General features: G+C 35.2%; 2 long non-coding RNA genes across 2 annotated transcripts; both read left to right on the top strand.

The window, feature by feature from the left end:
- Window positions 1–2,581: 2,581 nt before the first annotated feature.
- LOC139126464 (uncharacterized) lies at window positions 2,582–10,703 on the top strand. Its single transcript, XR_011550584.1, has 3 exons — window positions 2,582–2,746; window positions 3,423–3,554; window positions 10,608–10,703. It is a non-coding gene; the product is annotated as an uncharacterized lncRNA (long non-coding RNA).
- Window positions 10,704–12,270: 1,567 nt separating this feature from the next.
- Window positions 12,271–21,241, top strand: LOC139126427 (uncharacterized). Its single transcript, XR_011550567.1, has 3 exons — window positions 12,271–12,560; window positions 15,966–17,084; window positions 21,211–21,241. It is a non-coding gene; the product is annotated as an uncharacterized lncRNA (long non-coding RNA).
- Window positions 21,242–22,269: the final 1,028 nt, after the last annotated feature.

The following is a 22,269-nucleotide window of genomic DNA, read 5'->3' as shown; positions in this document are numbered from 1 at the left end:
TTTTATGGCTGAGTTCAGCCATGAGGTGATCTTGACCGACGCCATGCATTTCGGAAACACTGTGAATTTTACTCCCCCATTTGTTTTTTCACCTTTCATCAAAAAAGTAAGTCATGCACCTCCTAACAAGGCAAAGACTTCGAAAAAATAGGGAATCGTGTTGTGTTGTTATTTTGAAACCTAATTCGACAAGAAAACTAGTCTTTTTGCCGCGTTTATATTTTCAACTGAAAACAAAATGGCGTCGCTTGGGATCGACGAGTCGTATCTGCATTACATGGGAAAATCCTAAAATGTCTTCCTTAACTCCCTTTTGATATCGATTTAACATGATAATTCCTCAGTTCCAAACTTTGAGAGTTCGATTTGAAATTTTTGATCGTTTATCAACAAAATACAATGCACGAAATCAAGGAACTCTTACGATGACCTTGTTTTTGCAAGGTGCTCGCGTCGACCCATTGAGAGTTGGCGTTATGGTAATAGTGCAACGTTTTTTCCGACCCTTTTTTTCTCCTTTATCGATCGTTCAGAGGTGTCAAGTGCGGCCCTACCGATCGTTCAGTCTTCTCAAAAGTAGGCAATCAGGTTCATGACGGAATCTGTTCTTTCTTAAAGACACAAGTTACTGCCGAACCCAATGTTTTGATTTTGTCGATCTTTCGAATTCTCAGACCGCCAAATATAGAGAATCTAGAAACCCTACAAGTGTCGCGACATTTTGGTGACATGACCTCCCCAAGCCTCTGCCATGGATTTTCCTGATTGAGGATCAAGTGAGATACAAATCATGTCGTGTATGGGTTTCGTATGTTACCCACGAGAGACCGTGGTCAATCCATCGATGGGTATTTATATACAAACTGATTGTATCGGTTGCTACACTGTGGACATTGGAAGACCACGCAAGGCTTGGGTTTCGCAGCAGTACGTGTCGACGCAGGATTTTTATCTTCCAAAATGAAGTCCCAATCAACATGGGAGTCGTCAAAATTGACGAAATCGTCTCCGAACTTGTACATAGTTCACGCTGCATGACTCCACGGCAGGCAGATGTAAACAAACTTTGGCCTTTAGACTCATGCGCAGACAATAATCAGAATGCATTCTGGGAGAATTAAGTTTCTGCTTACGATAATTTTATGCACGTAACTGTTAACACCTCCCGCCGCACGCGTGATAATCCGGGATTATCCCCATCAGTAAAATCAACAGAAAGCCCAATCGAAACCCGGACCATAACAAAAGAAACTGGTGGCGTTTCTTGACCGTTTTGTGGAGGGACTGTGATTATATCGATGGATTCACGTCATCTTTATGCTATAAACTAGTTTTTTCTTGCATACAATCATTTGGAAACAGAGTCCTCTTTGAAATACATTTTTTCATTATTTCAACCAGTAGGGATCATCAGTTTAACCATACAAATGGTTTTCTGAACACCAAGCAATTTTTTTAAAACCTACAAATACCTTGACATAGTTTAAAGATGAAGTTTAGTAGTTGTCATGAAAAAGGCTAAATGTGACAAATGTAGGACACTTCATAATATATATATATATATATATATATATATATATATATATAATATATATATATATATATATTTCCATTGCCAAACTGATAGGCAAGTGCCAAGAAATATCACCACTAACTATGGGAAAATCAACTAAACAGAAGTTTCAGCACTATTGATCAAGGCTTTCGAGTCTTTGTGAAATTAAAATTAAAAATAAAATCAGACAATTTGTCGCAGATGGTTCCAAATAAATACAATAAAGGGACAAAATCTATCTTTTGACTTGATACCAAGAAAGATGTAAAGTGCATAAAGTCACTCAGCGTACAAAAATGTCAATAATATCCCTTTGTTTAATTCAAATAGCTGATTTTTACAGTGACCTGTGTGCGAATATGATATTTTCCTATTTTGACTTGCTTTCCAATGACTATAAATATTGCAACATACAATGCAAGTGAAAGCTGCTATCAATATGTATATGAAAGACACTGCAGAATAAAAATCTGAGGAAACCTGCATAAGGTCCACCTTTATATATCTAATAGTGTGCATTCCAGCTATGATGGTGAATTTCATGCTATGAGCTAGAATTTAGTAAAGATAGTTAGATCATTAATTGAATATTAACTATTGTGTGGTTTCAACCAGAGTTGAGCTGCACAGTGAACAAGTATTTCAACACGTTTCATGACAGACTAACATTCATATCAAACAGAGTTCATGAAAAAGTTCAAAAAGACCGCATTTTTCCTTTATTTTGCAGTTTTTGAACTTTTTTTAATTTTTTTACTTTTTCATAATTTCTGAAAGTATTTGCATATTTTATGATCAAACTATTTAGTTGAACATAATCCCTTCTTCATCTGATTAGCCAATTTAACATGTAACACTGTGATGTATTTTCTGATTTTTGCAGGAAGGTTTTGCACGAGTTTTTATGCAGCATCCAATTACATTATACACCTACCCACCTACTCATATTCAAATATAATTTCATGTGTACAGTAAATATTTTTTGTGCCCTTGATAAATTATAAGTTCTCTCATGCATAGGTATATCACCCTCTGCACAATCCTACAATCCATCACAAAATGATGTCGAAGTGAGACCAAGCGATTCTCCGCCATTGGATACAGAAAGACAGGATGGCTGTGCCATATCGGGTGATAGTATGTCCTATGTTGGTGTTACAGCTGTGAGCCATGCTACAGTGCCTCCCTATGGTGAGTGTTTAAAAAGGTTTGGCTAATTTCTGGATTGATTTGAATGGAAGCAGTCTAAAGTAAAACAGTTTAAATAATGAAGGGACCACAGGAATATGCCAGAAGTATAGCAAAGGGATGGGAATAAAAATAGTCAGCATGATGTTTGTCTAATTTTCGAACAATATTTTGTACGTATGACACATTTGCTAATATGCTTGTAATTGCATCGCTGATTTGAAAACTAAAATACTTTGTTCAAGTAAAACCATTAATTCTGTAAAGTACATCAATTGACTTGTAGGGCTTCATTGTCTATTTAGCTGAAAAGGTAATGAAGCACTAAAGAAAGTTAATGTTCACAATGCAAATTCCGTCAAAAATATTTAAAGTTAAAAACACCCAAAATAATTTAAGAAAAACTATGACCTTTTTGTAAGGTCTTTGTACCCACTTGCCAGTACTATAAAGAATCAAAGGCCAAATAGTTTGTGATGGAAGTGAGGAAAAACTGTATATTGTTAATGTCAAAAGTGATAGTTCTTAAAGGTACTGAAAATGTGTTTTTTTTCCCTTCACATAAGATCTTGTCTTTCTTGACCATTTCAAAAGATATCATTGGCGAATTTTGTTTCATGGTAAGCTGATTTTACATCTGATATTAATATATTGTTACCATTTCTTGCTGGTTCAGCAGATAATCTCGAAAAAGAAAGAATCGTATGTCAAGCAACATCATCAATTGACCCGGAGTTGAACACTCAAGAAAACTTTAATGAAACAGGGATCGCAGCTGCAGAAGCTGGAAATCTGCAAGAATGCCGTAACAGTAAGTCATTTCAAAAGAAGTGCAAACGACACAAATATATCACTGTGATAGCATTTGAAATGAGAATTGCTAAGTTTCTGCCCAATCAGACTTGTCTAAAACACTGTTATGAGAAATCAAATGATGCCAAAATGCTCAAAATCATTTAAATCCAGTGTATTTTTCACTAATCTGTTGAAATTCAGCGGAAAAAATTTAGCTCCAAATTCCAATGTAATGGATGATTATAGTTTTGCTATACTGATGCAGAAAAAACAAAAAAGACCCAGGCTAAGACCATAAGAATTGATGCAGGCCATCATATCATCACACCGTCTCACAGATTGGTCAACACTATGTCAGTCTTGAACATCACATCAATCTCTCACTTACTATGTCATAAAGCATTTTTAACAAACCTGCTACTCACGACAACTTTATATTTGCTAACATGGCTAAATAAACCTATCTGCCAGTCACATTATCACATCCAAAACACATCACATATTAACCATGTCAGCTCTTACAAAATTCAAGATACGTCAAAAACAAGTCCCATCCAGCCATTTCTTATCGTCACTGTGTAAAAAACAAACAACAAAATATTGTCTTAAACAGTTCGTAAGCAACACTGCAGTGTTTATAACATCTCAAGAAAACATGCTGCTCTGTGGAGCTTCCTCAACACTCCCGAATTTATGGCGAGATCTTGCCAGGAATCCCATACATATGACCTAGAAGGGGTCATAGGTCACCCTCAAGGCTGCTATAAGGCTGCGTTTCACAAAAAACGGTTAGGGGGGCTGGAGGAATTCAGGGGGATTCGAAAATTTTGTGGGTGGTGGAGGGGGGGACTTGAAAATTTTGCTCTACCTGTAGGGGGGGGACTTGACGATTTTTGGGTCCCTTTTGAGTTTTACATTTTCCAATTCCAAGTTTTTGTAGGTAATTCAATGAAAATGAATACCATTTTATGTCTTCAAATGTTGTAATGTTAGTAATAATTTAACAAAATCTAGAACCATTTTGTCACATTTCATGACTTTTATCTCGAAAAAATCTTAACGTGTTATTTGTCGTAAAAAACAAACTTGAGCCTCGTAACAGGGCAGAAGCTGCAACTGTTAATGATTTCTGCAACAGTTTCTTGCTATCTCCCTACAGCATGGTCAAACATACAATATTTAGTTTGTCGACAAAGCCTGTATATATAAATGTAAATATGTATTTGGTGATAATTTAAGTGGAGTCCAGACTGACAGTCAGTTGTCAGTGATACAAATGCATGGTACACATACATAGGCTGTGATAGCAAGCTAAATACTGGACAATTCAACATGCTGTAGGGAGTAGAACAAGAACGCAGTTGTAAAACTAAACAAAAATATTGCCAAAATTATCAAAGTTAATACAGCTACTGCCTACGGGTAGTGTCATATCAGATACTACCATGCTACTGCAGTGTCACTGTCACTACATACCTGAACAGTGACAGAGACAGCTCTGACTCTGATGTACATGGTAGTTGAAGAAGAGTTTTGGTCAAATGACACTCATGACAGTGAAACTCACTTGTACACAAGATCATGCCAGAAAGCAACACAAGGAAGAAAACATAGAAATGTTTGAATTCTGGCATATGAGAATAATCAAATATTAAAGAAAAAAGATGGGGTCACCATGCTTGATTTTCTAAATTTTCACACTCTTATTATAAAATGATACAGAAGTAAAACTTTGAATAGTAAAGACTAAAAGAAAAAAATATGTGACCAAATGGAATTATTTATTTTTTAACCAAATTTGCAATTATCACACCCAAAATTTCAGAGATTAAAACATTTATTTGATGGAATATTTTAACCTTCCGGTATTGTCAATTTTGAGTAGCATCTAATTCATACAGGTCTTGTAGTTTTGAAACAATTTTTTGGTAGGTCACTGTGCAATACGGCAATTAGCCAGAATTCACAATTTTCCTACTCTCTCATGATTGCATTTTGTGTGCTCTTCAACAGGAGCAATTGACCTGGCCAGAGTTGGATTAATTCAAGTTGGCTTTTAGACCAATAAATCTAAAAAATTAACTGATGCATTTAAAGAACTTGCCTTGGGAATATGACTATACAAAGTGCTAATACAGGTAGTGTTGAACACCTGTGAGCAGAACGGCGCAATACATGTTTATTTTTTCTGCGCTCACATCCTTTACAAATATGCGGGCCTGTGATAGTTGGGGGGACTTGAAAAAATTTGACCATATAGAGGGGGGCATTTGAAAATTTTTTAGGGTACTTAGGGGGGATCTGAAAAAAAATAAGATTCCAATCGAGATTCCTCCAGCCCCCCCCCCCCCATCGTTATTTGTGAACGCAGCCTAACACCTTGAGACCCTGCTGTGTGGCAACATGCGACTCTACCTTTAGGTTTATTAAAACATGTAACTGACTTGGCAATGTAGCGTCTATGCCTGGATGTGCTCTTGCCCCTGAATCCATGCAAACACTATGTCTCTGTCATTGTTCTGTGTCTGCTTGTAATACAATTTTGACAGCTACTAAGAAATGTGCACACAAGTATACTGCACAAAAAATACTTAAACATACATTTGAATTATTCAGGATAAGACATTTAACACCAAACTTTTATGATCAAAATTCATAATCACTAAATTCAAATAATCACGCTCAGAAGGGATTTTTTATGAAATTTGAGTGAATAATGCGGCAGTGAAAATGCAAAGTCATTGATAATTGCATTGGCCTAGTGGACGTTATTGATTTAAAACCGATATTATGCCAAGGAGAAAACTACAAGAGAGAATTACTGTTATTAGACATGATATTGCTAACTGATTTTCTTGACTAGTGTCTCTGTACGTGTGTTTTTATCATGGTGGTGTTAATGTTAAGCCAATGTAGGCTGCCAACTCTGAAAGGTCATTTAATAGGTTAATTAGTAATTAATTAACAGGATGTTCTAAATGTTATTGCACTGTGAGAACCATCCATACCTTATTGAAGACAATTTGATGCTGTGCCGCTGCTGGACATATGTTCCAAATACAAATGTTCCAAATACAAACATAGAGCCAATGTCCCTGAAGCTACTACAGACATGGATACACAATTAAGTATTTCCTGAATGTATGAAATTATATCAGGTCATCCTAAGGATCAGACCTGTATACCAAATATTACAGCTGTCTGACCAGCTGTTTTGAAAAAACAAGTGACCTAACAGTCAACAGAGCTCCGCTGTGTTATAACTTTTTGCGTCGTGTGTTGATGACGAAGGTGGATATCTTTGATAGCTCATTTCAGGACAGCCTGACCAAATATGGCAAAATTAGCTGCAAAAATACAAAGTTGAAGATTTCATAAAAATGTCAATATATTACATCAATATAAACCTTGGGAACCTGTTACCAAATATCCATGCTATCAGATGAGTAACTTTTGAGAAACAAACATTTTGGGCAAAAATTGACCCAAAAATAAAGAAATTAAAGATTTCATCACAATTTCAATATATTACACTAAGGCAACCCCTGGGAACCTGCAAAGCTATCAGATAAGTAGTTTTTGAGAAACAAATTTTTTGAGCAAAAATGGCAAAAATTGCGCCAAAAATACAAAATTGCAGATTTCATCATAATTTCGATATATCATCTTAAACCATCTTGTAGCGCGCAAACAAATCCTTTAAGACTCAAAATAATTTGTCTGCGACTACTGTGCAATTGTCATCTATGAATGATATTCCGTAATGCGTTCCTCCATAAATAAGACAAAGCAAATATCCGATAATCATCACGGGGTTTATTCGAATATAAGCAAGTCTCCCAGATAACGTATAAGAACGTAATGGAACGTTTAACTGAAATAATCAGAAAAATACACACAAAAAAATAAGAACTAAGCTAAAATTCACACTCTGTAATGACTCAGGGGTCAAAGGTCAAATCAGTGGGTCAAGTCATAGGACCTGTCTCATTAAGCGCCCTCTAACGGTGACTGAACGCTTACCTTTGTTTACAAGATCTCATTTGCATAAGCAGCCTTGACTTACAGAGCATGAACAATTTAACTGCTTTGCAACAGTTATAACTAAATCAAAGTTGCATGAAAATACAATCACTAAAGCAACTAAACTAATAAGTCTTAGATCAAACATGAATCAACTCAATCAATGTCCGCATGAGTGTTCTTTGTCCTTGGTCATTGTCCGTATAGATTTGCCTTGCAGGGGCGACGCCCTTGTATGCACAAGGCCAAAAGAGTTTCCTTGGAAAACTCATTCAGCTGTTAACTCAATATACAATAAGATAGGTGCTTACCGGATATTTTGTGGGTTCATAGACAACTGTAGCACTGAACAGGCTGAAAACGTCTTTACAAGCAATTCTGGCGAGAAAAATGTGCTATGATCTCCTTGACTTGAACATTTCAAGGAGGTGTATTCCACACTAAAGGCTGATAGGCCACGTAGTGTCTTTCTATGCATCGCGTTGTGTAATAGAAAGGTAAACACTGGTTGTATCAATGAACTCAGTCTTGAAAACGTGTTATGGGTCAACACACTCTACGCTGATATCAATTGGAATCTGTAATCTCTTACTCCAAATAGTGAACAGACAATTTTGGCCGTAACACATCTGTAGAAACCTGTACACCAAATATCAAACATATCACACAAGTACTTTTTGAGAATAATTTTTTTGACAGTAAATGGCAGTAAATTGCCCAAAAATACAAAATTGTAGATATCATCATAATTTGAATATATAATATTTGATCATTACTATGAACCTGTATACAAAATATCAAAGCTGTCAGACAAGCGGTTTTGAAGAAAAAGAATTTTGACCAAAAATGACAAAAAAATTCCTTAAAACACAAATTTGCATATTTCATCACAATTTGAACAAATCCAAGTTGGGTCATCCCTAGGACCTGTACACCAAATATCAAGCCGTCTGACCAGCAGTTATGAAGAAGAAGATTTTTAAAAAAACGCCTTTTTTTGCACTTATTTGCATTTTTTCAACAATATCAAAAAATAAAATAGTTTCTCGTAATCATATTTGCATCTACACACAAATATAAGACCTGTAAGTACTGACAGTAAAGTCTATAGTAGCTAAAAAATTCGATAAAAATTCGATAATTATGCAAATTGGAAAATCATTGAAATGGTACTGCTAGATGTCATTGCATTGTACCACAGCACTACGAGATCAACATATCTACAAGTTTTATCAAATTTGCTGCTGCAGTATTTCTGGACAATCACTCTCATTACGACTGTTTACTCACATTAGCAATTAACTGACATGACACTCTACATGTGTTTGAACACTGGTACAGCACTGGAAGATCAATATATACATACATATATATATATATATATATATATATATATATATATATATATATTATATATATATATATATATAATATATACACTAGCTGTGGAAACGCAGCTATGTTGGTGGGGTAGTGTGTGTCGCTATATGGGTCATCAAAAGGTCAACCCTGCCATGGATAGCTGTGGGCCAACTGGCAGTGAAAATGGGTATATTACGATGACACAACTTATTTCAGAACTTTGAATGGGTGATGGCCGTTCAAAAAATCTTGAGTACTCCTTGGAAAATCAGCCTAATTACGTAAACGAACAAGATATTTTGTTCACAAAAGGAGTTCGGGAATGAGCAACAGAGTTCAGGCAGGTATAGGTCATTTTATCGAATTATGACACACTCACTTTGGTTTATTTTGCCTATTCACTTTCGAACGCACGACGTCCTTATTAGCGGATCAAAAACGCTTCTTGAGTGAAAATCTTGAGTACTTCTTGGAAAATCAGCCGAATTACATAAACGAACCACAGACTAAATTTGTTCACAAAAGGAGTTAGGGAAAGAGCAATAATCAGCGTTCAGGCAGGTATAGGTCATTTTATTGAATTACACTCACTTTGGTTTATTTTGCCATTCAAAGTTCTGACGTAAGTTGTGTCGTCGTAACAGACCCATTTTCACTGCCAGATGGCACACAGCCATCCGGTGCGGGGTTGACCTTTTTGAGGACCCACATAGCGATGCACTCTACCCCGCCAACAGATAGCTACATTTTCACAGCTACGTACTAATCTACAAACCAATTTAAAATTTCATAACTCACTACTGCAAAACCAGTTTCAGAAATGTTGAACAAAAATGTACCCTCCCCTCCAATAGAAATGGTCATCATTTGAATGAATGTGAAAACTTCCTAGTAGCAATGGAGTTAGTCAACGTTTCACCTGATTCAAGATGATTGCTTCGGATTGCCAAGCTATATTTCAGAGCTAATTTATCATTTTCTAATTGTCTGAATTCCCTTGCAAGCTTAGATCTTTTGTATTCATTTTCTGAAAAGTGTATGATAAAAAAGTGCCCTATGCTAGACATACTGACATGCTAACACCATGTGTGTATGAAAATCGACATTAGGATTTATTATAATTATTATATTTATTATTATTACAATTGTTTCAAATGCACTACACGTACGTCTCAGCGCATTGTACATAGCTGGATAAAATAATTTAAAAAGAACAACTACACAAGAAATTAAAACAGAAAATTACACATAAAATTCATTTACCTGTTGTCTGCCTATTGATCTTCTACAATCAACAAATTACTTGTTTATCAGAGTAAGATCAATCAATACCCTATCTGGGCCTAATAATTACCTACTGAATTGTCCAGGGCCATATTGGGCTATATGGAATTGAATTATAAATGTTCTTAAATTCCTTATTCACTAAAGTTGGGTCTTTAAACCCATGTGTAAGTTGAAAAAATCGGGGTTTTCCCCTGTATGTTGACAATTCTGTGTTTGTGATATCTTTAATTAGCATTTACACCAATCAATAATTTTGAAGCATTATAATAGTCACTTTTATAAAAAGAGTTGCAATATTTAGTTAAATCACTGCACAATCTAAATTTGATGAAACACCAAATATGTCTTGCAAATGGATTAGTCCATGATTGCTAAATAACGTGTTCTTTGCCTGTAGGTTCTCACCAAAATGACACATCCTCAACAAATATGACAACAGGATTGAATCAACTCAGCAAATATCTTGGCAGTTTGGCAAACAAGATCGGAAAACGTAAGAGTGTATCATTTGGTTTACCAATGCAGCCAAGCTATGCTTTTTTGATAAATATGATTAATTATGACATCAAGCAAGACATCCCTTCATAGTACCTGAATGGTGTGCAATCCAGTGTCACTGGGTCAATGATGCATGAGGATTTTTGAGTATGCGATAAATGCAAAATAATTTTACATTTTACATTTGTTCTATTTCTAATTACAAAGACATTTCCCACTTTTTTGATGCTCATCTGATGAAAAAAATACCGTCAATGACACTGGGCTCACATTTGTTTCAATGCAGCAGGCCAGAGTGAGTATACTTAACTAAGTTTAACCCCTGGAAACATACATACTAAATTTCAAAGCAATCGGACGAGCAGTTTCAGAGAAAATTTTTTGACCAAAAATGGGAAAAAATGCCCCAAAAATACAAATAGAAAATTTCACCATAATTTGAAAACACTCAACTAAGGTTGCCTTTAGGTACATGCATACCAAATTCCAAAGCAATCAGATTCGTTAATTCAGAGAAAATGATTTTTTTACCAAAATTGCAAAAATTTGCCTCAAAAACAAATACAAAAATGTTCCACAATTTCCACAATTTTTACACATTTACCGTAGAATCAAGAGTATCAAGTTTCAAAGCAATCTAATAGATACTTTGGGGGGAAATGATTTTTTGACCAAAATGGGGAAAAATTCCCCCAAAAAACACGATTATGAACATTTCACCACAAATTGAACAAATCTAACAGGAGACAACCCTAGAATCATGCATATTCAATTTAAAGGCAATAGAACGAGATCTTTCTGAGAAGATTTTATGACCAAAAACGGGAAAATTGCCCCAAAAATTCAACTATCAAAATTTCACCGCAATTTGAAAAATTTAAATCAAAGTCACCATAAAGAACCTGCATACCAGGTTTCACCTTAATCTGACCAGTGGTTACAGAGTTTTAGCAAATTGCAGGATTTTTCCTTTTAACCTCATTTGCATATTTTTGAAACTTACATGTTCATTGGAACAAAGTCACATCTCCACTCCTGGGTGCATCTGTCCACCAAATACTAAGATGGGGGTGCTGTGTTTTAGGAGTTTTTGATATGGACGGACATACATCCGCACATACTAACATACATATATACAAACATACAGACAGCGCTGACTTACATATAAGCTCTCTTTGCTATATATACATATACCAAATGTGAGCTAAAATCAGCATAACATTGTTGATACTGCCACTACTCATGACAAGTACTAAGTAAAGTTTAATTGTTACATATATTTCATATTGTCCTACTCCATCTTATGATCAGGAACAAATTATTCAGTAATAGCCAGCTAGTTTTGGAGACTCCAAAAACCTTCACTAATGGTAAAATCTCTATCAGCTTTATTGTCTTATCATATAATTTCCATTTACATTATTGTTGCTTTCAAATGTACAGGTTCAAGCACCTTATTCGCGATTTTTGACAGTGAATTTCATTTGAAAAGTTAATAATATGTCAAATACAAAAGCTAATACTCGACAACGTTTCTTTCTTACATTTATAACCAGATGATCTTCATGTTATGCTCTTTCATGCTGAGAAGACTTGACCATCGACCAATCCATAAACGAGAAGAGGGAGAACATTAAAGACCCACTCAGCTTGTTTGCTAAACTTCAAGAAGCTGGCCATATAAATGAGAGTCACTGTAACATCTTGGTGCATCTTCTGCAAGCAGCATATCTTGACATGTTGGCGATTGAGGTCAGAGTCAGATATGAATTCGGATTTGATGAAGATATCGATGATAATGATTTTAAGGAAATGGTCAATAAGAAACTTAGACAATTAGAACAAGCAAAAGGTAATGTTTAAGATTTCAACAAGTTTACACCAGTATAAATCATTCCCTTCATGACATTATAGAAAGGGAGAACTAACAATTGGTATAATTTATCTTAATTCCCAGTACTATGACACACAATCCATATAAATTAACTTGAATATGCATTAGTTCAGATCAGATGGCAGCACAGTGTCAAAATCTTCACATATTGACAATTTACTTTTCTTTCTCAAAGAAATCGTTATATCACATAGTCGCGTTACACAAGATTATAACCATGTTGGTTAATAATTGTAATTTATTATGTCTGTCTTTGGATGGTAGTCCAACCAGAACAGCATTACAGTGGTCCATTTTAGATTAGAGAAGGTTATGAATGACTTCAATTCGTAAAGTATTGATTAATGTGACCAATTGTCTCGAGGCATGCATACATTTGCATGTGAGGGCAGTGCACTTCCTGAAGGTCTCACCAATATTATGAGGTGAACTTGCAAGGTGAATAACAGAAGGGACAATGTTGATAGAGTCGATGATATGAAGTGTTTGGGTAAACATAGATCTAATGTGTATTTTGCAATCTTGAAATCAGCATCAGTAAGTCATTGTCAATGGTGTCAAAATACACATTTGCCTTCATCAAGTGCCCTGCATAAATCAATGGCAACTGTGGCAAGTACACCTTAAGGTAGAACGCACCTCGGGGACAGACATTCGGACTCTCAAACTTTTACAATTCTCCTCTGATCTACCACATGTGGGGGTTAATTTTAAAGCTCGTGGCGAAAGAAAACTTTTCAACGTCTTAGTTTTTCGAAATTCTCCATAGAGTTAACACACAAATGGCAGCCATTTTGAATTTCTAATTTCGGTAAATCTTGGGTAATTTGTTTCCCTAGTACCAAAATTTGCACGGTGACCCCCTATTTTTATTCTTGATTTTGAAAGAGAATGATTGAAAGATTCCTTGAAGGAAGTTTGAGCAAAAGTTTAAGTCTTTCACTTTTGAGGCGCATACTACGGTACTAGTACCTTAATCAGCGCAGTGATTTCCCCTGCTGATTGAAAAGGCTCGGCAATGAATTTTCCCGGTTCGTATAACATCCTATGTGTGTTAAGGTTTTGATAAGTCGTGCAGTTCTGTAAATGTTTTCTCCTGCACCTATGTCTACCTTCAAGTGTACACGTGTATTGTTAAGTGTCAGGTCTTCATTTCAAAGTTTGCCTCCTTCACCTGATGATTATGAATCAATTCGGCTTCTTGTAGTAAAGTGACGTAATTACCAACTCTCCAACGCATGCATCATACATGGTACCTTTCATAGGACAGTTCAGTCTGTTGTGATTTGGTTTGTTTCAACACCATGAACACCTACAGTCAAAATTTTGTTTGTTGTTCATTGGCAGCTTGATTGGTTTATGGTGGCGTTATTAATAGCGAGTTTGAGTTTTTGATGAGAGTTCATCATTACTTTTAGTTTGTTAAATCCACCACAGGCTTGATGGTCATTCTCCTGGCTTGATTGCATCACATTATCATTACATGCACTGCCACGGGGTTTCAAAAGCATGCTGCTTGCTTGCTTTTAAAGCTGCATTCACAAACACCTCTGCAGGGTGGTGAAAGAATTGATGGAGACCTGAAAATATCAAGGGTATTTTGGGAGGTAATTTAAAGGATTTGGGGACTTAAAGAAGGACTGTCCCTTCATTGATATGAAATATATGTTGGGTTGTTAATGTTGCTAATTTTTTAGTGGTTTTGTTTTGTGTACTGCAGTTTCTTGTTCTACTCTCTGAAGCAAGACGAAAAGTCAAACACAGCCATATACGTACGGTCAACATTGTTATAGTATGAAATTGAATAAAAGTCCAGACTAGAATTTATTGATCATCAATAACAATTATGATTATGGTTTTCCAAACAGGATTTTCTTATTCTTGTATGCTGTTGGGAGTAGAACAAGAAGCTACCGGTACAGTCGATACATATGGAACAAAACCTTTCTTACGTGATCATAAAGGGCCAATAGCTGTAATATGTATTTACCTACATGTACATTTGCAGTTTGGCTTGTAATTGTACAGAGACACTATTATTATCATCATGAAACTTATTACAGCGTAAAATTAATGTTTAACAACTCTTTAAGTTATATATTTTCATATTACAGATGAAGCATGTTTTGTCCTGAAAATAGAATAGTTTACCTTTAGATTGTCATAGAAGTGAAATAATTTTAGGCGAAATTCCAATATCATTTATGTATTTGTTGTCCACATCTCACTGCATGAAACCGCAATAATACAGATAAATTCACATTAATGAGTTGCCTGTATTATAGAATAATACACGTGAATTCACATGAATCCACATGAATACAGGCTTTCTGAATACAAACAATTGATTATTATCTGTATTCACCTGTATATGCACTATTCAGCTAAAATACAGGCAATAATTCATGCTAATACAGTAAGTATTATAGCGTTTTTATGCAGTGTCTGAACTTTCAAATGACCTATTTGAATCAATGACCTATTTGAATGTTTGTTTCAATTGTCAAACATATTTGCCTAATAGACTCTGATGTTATTGAAATTTTTGTGAGAAAGGGGGAGTTTGTAAAGGGGCATTTTTAAAAAATTGAGAACTTGTTTTGAACCACACCCCATCCCCACCACCACTGCCACCACAACCAACTCAAGAGGTGTTTGTGAATACAGCCTAACAGCCTCATTTATTCTTTAGTCGACTGCCTTTTCTTAAGTCAGATCAGCTTCCTTTAGTGATTTCCTAACAAATTTGTTGGCACAGAGGCCTACAACTATTCAATCAGGAATCATTTCTTCCAGTAGAATGTCATATTTACAAAGCTAAGCAGCCATACAGTTTTATTACAAAGCTGCAGTTCATTGATTTACCAAATTGTTGAATATTGATGCTAAAAATGACACTTGGTGGAGAATCGAGTAGTCTCCAAACTTATTCCAAAACACAGAAATCTTTGTTATGTTCTTATCAGTGAGTCCAAACCCAGCAGAATTCCATCTAGTTTGTTTTGTTTTCAGTTATGCCAAGGAATTTGTTTATCATGAGTGACCTACATGTATATTCTTTGTCATCACCATTGAACTGGTGCAGATGGGATCGAATGTGAGAGCCATTTTGGCCTTCCACTTTGTTATGAAAATTGAAAGTGTCTGTTGCCTGGAATTGAAATGCTGCCAATTCCATCATTTCATTTCTGACACAAGTTTAACTAAGCAGTCGGATGAGAAGCAAGCAAACAACCACTATAAATCTCAACCTCATAAGCACTCTGGCAGTGCCATGCTTGTTGACATCCGTTAAGGGGGCTTATGAGCTAAACCTTCTCATAGAGGCAACACAGCCACAAATAACACGTATTTTTTTTGCAGGAAGGTCAGGACAATCCCCACTTCGACCTGATGGCTCTCCTCCTCAGAGAGAGATCCCATGTAAAACTTGCCAAAGTCATTTCAAAGAAAGAGAGGAAGAATTAGAAAGGAAATATGAAAAAACCAATCTGAATCAAAACATAACCTCTTTATTGTATTACAAGAAAGAAATAATGCAGAAAAGCAAATGCAAAAGAACATGACCATTGTGACAAAGAACAAAAAAAGCTCAGAATAGCACTGACAAAATCAGAGTCTGATTTAAAACAAGTACAAGATAAGCTAGAATTAGCTAAGCAAGAGAGGACAAGGCTAGAAAGACAAAATGAAATGACGAGAAAAGAAGTAGAAAGAGTTCAAGATTTTCAAAGAAAGAAAAGGAAAGCCTGGAAAATGCTAAATCTAACTCAGAGTCAATATCACAACAAATACAGGATCAGCTAGACAGAGTCATTCAAGAGCGGACAAGATTAGAAACACAGCTTACAGAGACTAAACAAGAAGCAGCTAAAGTTCAAGATTTGCAACAGAAAATAAAATGTTAAAAACTGCACAAACAAAATTAGAGATAGATGTAAAACAGGTGGAGGAAAAGCTGAGCATGGTTGTTGAAGAAAGAAATGTACTAAATCAACGACTTCAAAAAAAGGAAGACGTAGAAAAAAAACTTATGAAAGCTTGCACAAAATCCAAGTCAGATTTAAAACAAGTACAGGACAAGTTAGAGATAGCCATTCAAGAAAGAAGCACTCTAGAAAGGCAACTAAAAATGGCCAAAAAAGAAGTCGAAAAAGTTCAAGATTTTCACAACAAAGAAACGGAAAAGCTGAAAATTGCTAACTCTAAATCAGAGTCATTTTCACAACAAATACAGGGTGAGCTAGAGAGAGTCATTAAGGAGAGGACAAGATTAGAAATGCAGCTTGCAGAAACTGAACAAGAAGTAGCAAAATTCCAGATATGGAAAAAGAAAATGAACAAATAAGATCGCACATGATAAACTAGAGACAGATATAAAACTACTAGAACAGCAACTTGGAGATACAGTGAAAGAACTGGCATGTGTTCAGCATCAGTACAAGGAAGCAAAAGAAAAAACTGAGAAATTGATTGCAAAAGGTAAGTATTCAATTGAAAGGAGACTTAGTGGAGTACAATAGTCACAGAAGAGTCATAGAGTCTTGAAATCCAATATTAAATTCTATAGAATCAACACATGAATATTCATTAGCTGAACAAGAAACCTAAGTGGTGAACGTGGAGGGAAATTTGGAATAGCCAACTTTTGTTGAAATGAAAAAATTGTCCATTGCCAGTATCCAGAAATTTTCCAAAACAGCTACAGTTTTTGTCAGCATTTCAGTCACTATCATTAACGATTTACCAATTATCAAAGCTGAGTGCCCAAAATGAAGCTTGGACAAGTCGTCTCTTGTATGTGTGAAGCATGTGCAATGACACTCTCTTGAAAAATTACTTGTGCCTCCATGTTAGCGTAGACAGTCACAAGTCAAAGAAGTTGTGATACTAGAAGAAGCCTATTTTGAACACATTTTTCCAAATAATCACTCTTTGTTCAGCCCATCTCCCTTTCATTATTGTAAGATGTCCTTTGTATCATTTCACTGTCAATTAAGCTTGAAACCAATGTAAGCTACAGATAAAAACCCCATATTCCACCACAAACTAGGATGTAAAGTTTTGGATGATTTTTGGTAGTAGGAATTCTTTTGCAATTAACAAGAAATATATGATACCATAAACTCTAAATAGAGTGCAGAATGAGGTCTAAATATGACACTTTCATCAACAAAATGAATTTATATAGCATTTGAATAGTGCAACTGAGTTATTATTTTTTTATTATTATTATTATATCTTTATTTCGGATTTGAGCGTCCATATTATAGTCAAATAAGGCAATAGTATGAAAATTCAGTTACAAAATTAAATTATGGTTGAAAAGATAGAAAAATTGATTATATCTACATACATAATCCAATGGGTTTCTTTTTAAACAGACATTTAAACATAGAGTAACTTATTCCAGTGTTTTACCATCTCTGAGTTGAAATACAATGATTTACATACATTTCGTACAATTGCATTGCTACTTTTCAAAAGTCTTTGTCTCAGGCTGTTAATCTGATTTCTCAGAAGAGCATCAAAGTTGCTTATTCTGTTAGATACAAACATTAGACTCGCGCTGCTCCGTTTCTCATAACCCAATAACAGTCGTGCAGCATTATTGTAAGCAACTTTCAGTTTTTTTCAAGACATTTGCATAATAGCTATTGGTCCCCCATACAACTGATAACAATAACGCTTTAAATAGAATGCATTTAACATGAAAAGTACACATGTGGAATTTTCTCTTTAGCATATTCGCTACTACGTAAAAATATCTCGTCTGCTGCGCTCAATGTCATCATCATCTCTGAAATGGTCAGTTAACACGAACCCTAGATGTTTTTTTCTTAACAACAAAGGTTAATTTAACCCCGTTCAGATACACACATGGAATGTGCCGAATCTTACTGTGATTCGCAAACACGCACATACAGTTAGTCTTTTTACTGTTGAAAATGATGTCGTGAATATCACTATAATGAGTACAGAGATCTATTAACTTTTGTGTACCTTTGACTAAAGGACTAATCAAGCAGATATCATCCGCGTACATTAAGTGATTAACAAAAATGCCACCAATATTACAGCCAGTATTCAAGTTTGATAAGAGAACAATCAAATTATCAAAATAGATATTAAAGAGCTTTGGTGATAAAATACCACCTTGCTTTACACCGTTAGTGACAGAAAACCCTCAGATAAACATGTACCCCAACGAATAATAATAATTTGAGTTCGATACCATTTGACAAGAAATCTGACAAAGTAAATGGGAATTTTACGTTGAATTAATTTCTTGAAAAGCGTTCAATGGTTCACTCTGTCAAAAGCCTTAGAGGCGTCCATAAATGTAATAAATACATTACTACCATGTTGTCTATGATAATTGATAATTTCCTTCAAAATAAAGACGCACATATCAGTGGAATGTCCTGACTTAAAACCAAATTGGTTATCAGTCGTTCCCAGAAAAGAATCAATGTGACGCAATAAACAAGTTCAATTATTTTAGAAGCAATAGTGGAAAGTGCAACAGGACGATAATTGTTTTTATCTGTAATATCACTATTTTTGTCTTTGATAATTGGAACAAGGATAGTGTTAGAAAGTCGTCTAGGGCAAACTACATGGACAAGCATAGCTGTTAAGCACATACTTAGCAAAACAGAAACTTTCTGACAGGCAAATATAAGTGCTCAGCGGCAAGATAATCTGAACCAGACGTTTTTCCAGTCTGTAGCTTACTAATTGCATCACTTATGTCACCTGGTAATACAGTGAAATTGTCTTGCAGTGAACAACTGTTCATAGCATCTAAAACAAATTCCTGATCCCTATTATTGTTTACAGAATTATAAATATCATGATAATGGTTACGCCACATTTCAACAATATTTGCATCACCTGTACATCCATTAACATTATTTGGCCTACTCAAATTTTTAGTATTGTTAACAGACTTCCAAAATTTGTCATATTTGCTAGAGGACAGATTTTTCGCCATAGCATCGGCTTTTATCTGTTCCTCATTACGGCAACACAGACGCAGAGCATACTTAAATTGCGCATGCGTGCGGCGTTTAAGGTCATACAATGGACCACTCTCGGAACCAGAGTTCTTATCGCGCGTACGCTCATAAGTATCTCTGGCACAGGCAGATTAATATTCATGTGACCTCGAGTCATTGGAACGTAAATGAACTACTTTTTTACCTGTCGCGCACTGTGGCTATGGTATTGCCACAGTAACGCGCGGCAGTTCGAATTCGTTCCAGCACGCGCACAGTTATCTACAAATTTATAATAAAAAACGCCATTTTCTCTTTCAGTGTTTATTCATTGTTCTTTCTTGAGTGTTCATATATACGGCCTTGGTAAATAACTTCGAGTGCAGGAGGGGTCACAATTCAAGAAAATACATCATCAGCAGACGATACAGGGGATTCGCCAAGAGGTCAGAACAGGTCAAAGACTTATTTCTTCCCGAATAATTACACTATTTAAAAGTAGTTCCAATGGTAATTATATTTTTCCAGTTCGTGTTTTGCTATAAACTTATAGTGATTAGTTTTCAAACCGATGAACATGTTTGCATCGAGGATGGACTTTGTATTTTCGGCGAGTTCGTATCGGTGTCGGTTTTTCGAGCTGACTTCCGCTTTGCGGATTGGTATGTGGTGATTTACCACGTAAACAAGACACCTGTGGCAGATTCATTATCGGCGACAGCGCAGGAATTGTGGGAAAGACACGCCGATAAGCACTCTGCGGTGGAGATTGACAATGGACCTGTCCTGGGTTTACCAGAAATCACGCCAGAGCTTAAACGAATCACGTGCAATAGAATGAATCTGTCTCACATTGTCATTCCACCCTGGAATATTAAAATTCGTACTTTTGGTGGGTGGTGTAATTTTAGTGCCAGCAACATATAAACTATCAATAATATTGTCATAAAACTTCAAGATACAATCAACATGATTGTAATATTACAATGAATATCTTTACAACATAATGCTAAATTGGAATATCAACTTCAGAAAGAAGCCTATCTGAATTCACATACTCATTGCGTTGTTTAGTACTAACCTTGGACCAGTTTAAGCGAACATCTGTATCATTCTTAACCGAGTCATTACTTTCACATGAAGGTATGGTACCAATGTCACACTTAATACAAAGTGGGAAATGGTCAGAAACGATTACATCATACAAAATTTCTACAGACTCAATACATTGATGAGCTGTGTATGAAGAAATACAATGATCTAGCCAGGATGTTGTGCCATGCACGTCACTAACATATGTGAAAGAAGTTATATATGCATGTATTTAGATTTGTATATATCCATTGTTATATAGAGATGAAGAGAATATAATTTATACAATTTAGTCACTCTTATGCATTTATTTATGAATTAAAATAGTCCATAGTTGTTGAGTCTTAAAACATTTTTTTAATATTTTTTTTTAAATTTGAAATATTAGTCACAGGCCTAGGCCACTACTGTAACAATAGACGCTAACTTTGTTGAAGTCAATGACAATTACAAAGGAATGTTAAAAAGGCATTATTCTGCCACCTCTGAATACCAACAAATTTGTTTTGCTGCAGAGAAGAGTGCATCAAAAGTTGAGGCAAAACCAATTGGTGGTACAAAATACATTGGTGAAAAAAGAAAAGTGAAAGGTGAGAGTTGAATGTATCATGGATGGTGGTGATTATTTTATCATTATATACAATTTGTCTGTATTGTATTGAAAAGACCACTTTCAGGATTGAAATTAAACTTTTCTATTGAAACTATTCTATTCAACTATTCTATTGAAATTTCTAGAAACCAAATTGGAATATATGGGAGCCAAATTACCACAATTTGTCAAACTATGTTGTTTCTGTTTGATTATTAAACAGTAGATGACCTGTGAGTCATATAGAATAGTCTGCAGTCATTGAATGTTAGTAGTTTTCCTCACAGAGAAATGACTACTTTGTTGTGTACTGGATTTCTACATTACAAAAAGACTTTTTAAAATAACAAACCACATACTTGATATATTGTTCGTAACAGTTTATTATGCAACATTTATCTTGTATGGAAACTGTGTGCATCCAAAAATGGGTGATAAAATGCTATATTGTAATGAGTTATGAGTTGTACAGGATATTATTCAACTCATTTTACTTTCCTCCATTAAAAATCAATTTTGTTACAGCACAGTAAAAATGCCAGCTCTTAAACTGAAGACAAACAAACAACAGATGTATACGTAATAGTATATTCCACTGTTTGAACATATCAGCTCAGATACACTTATCAATATTACAATGGTTACTAACCTAAGGTAGAATACATAAAGGTTTTGTCCTAATTAAGTCTCAGAGATGAAGTTGCAACACCTTCAGTTGTCAGGTCTTGTTGTTGTTTCTCTGATCTCAAAGGTAACACATTCTTTGGTCAACACGGCATGAAAGAAAATAAAGAAGATGAGTTTATTGATTATGGCTAAAGAAATTGCAATTCTCAGAACATTAATGCAATTGTGCCACCTAAGTAAGCTATAAAAGTCTAAGGTGGTCGACCATATTTTCAATAAACAGAATTACTACAGGCAAAACACATAAGACTACAGAAGCCAAAGTAAAATTTTCGCTATAATATATAGGAATTTC

The sequence above is a fragment of the Ptychodera flava genome, assembly GCF_041260155.1.
Source record: "Ptychodera flava strain L36383 chromosome 3 unlocalized genomic scaffold, AS_Pfla_20210202 Scaffold_27__1_contigs__length_13241970_pilon, whole genome shotgun sequence".
NCBI lineage: Eukaryota > Metazoa > Hemichordata > Enteropneusta > Ptychoderidae > Ptychodera > Ptychodera flava.
This window is presented reverse-complemented; position numbering and strand designations above follow the sequence as displayed.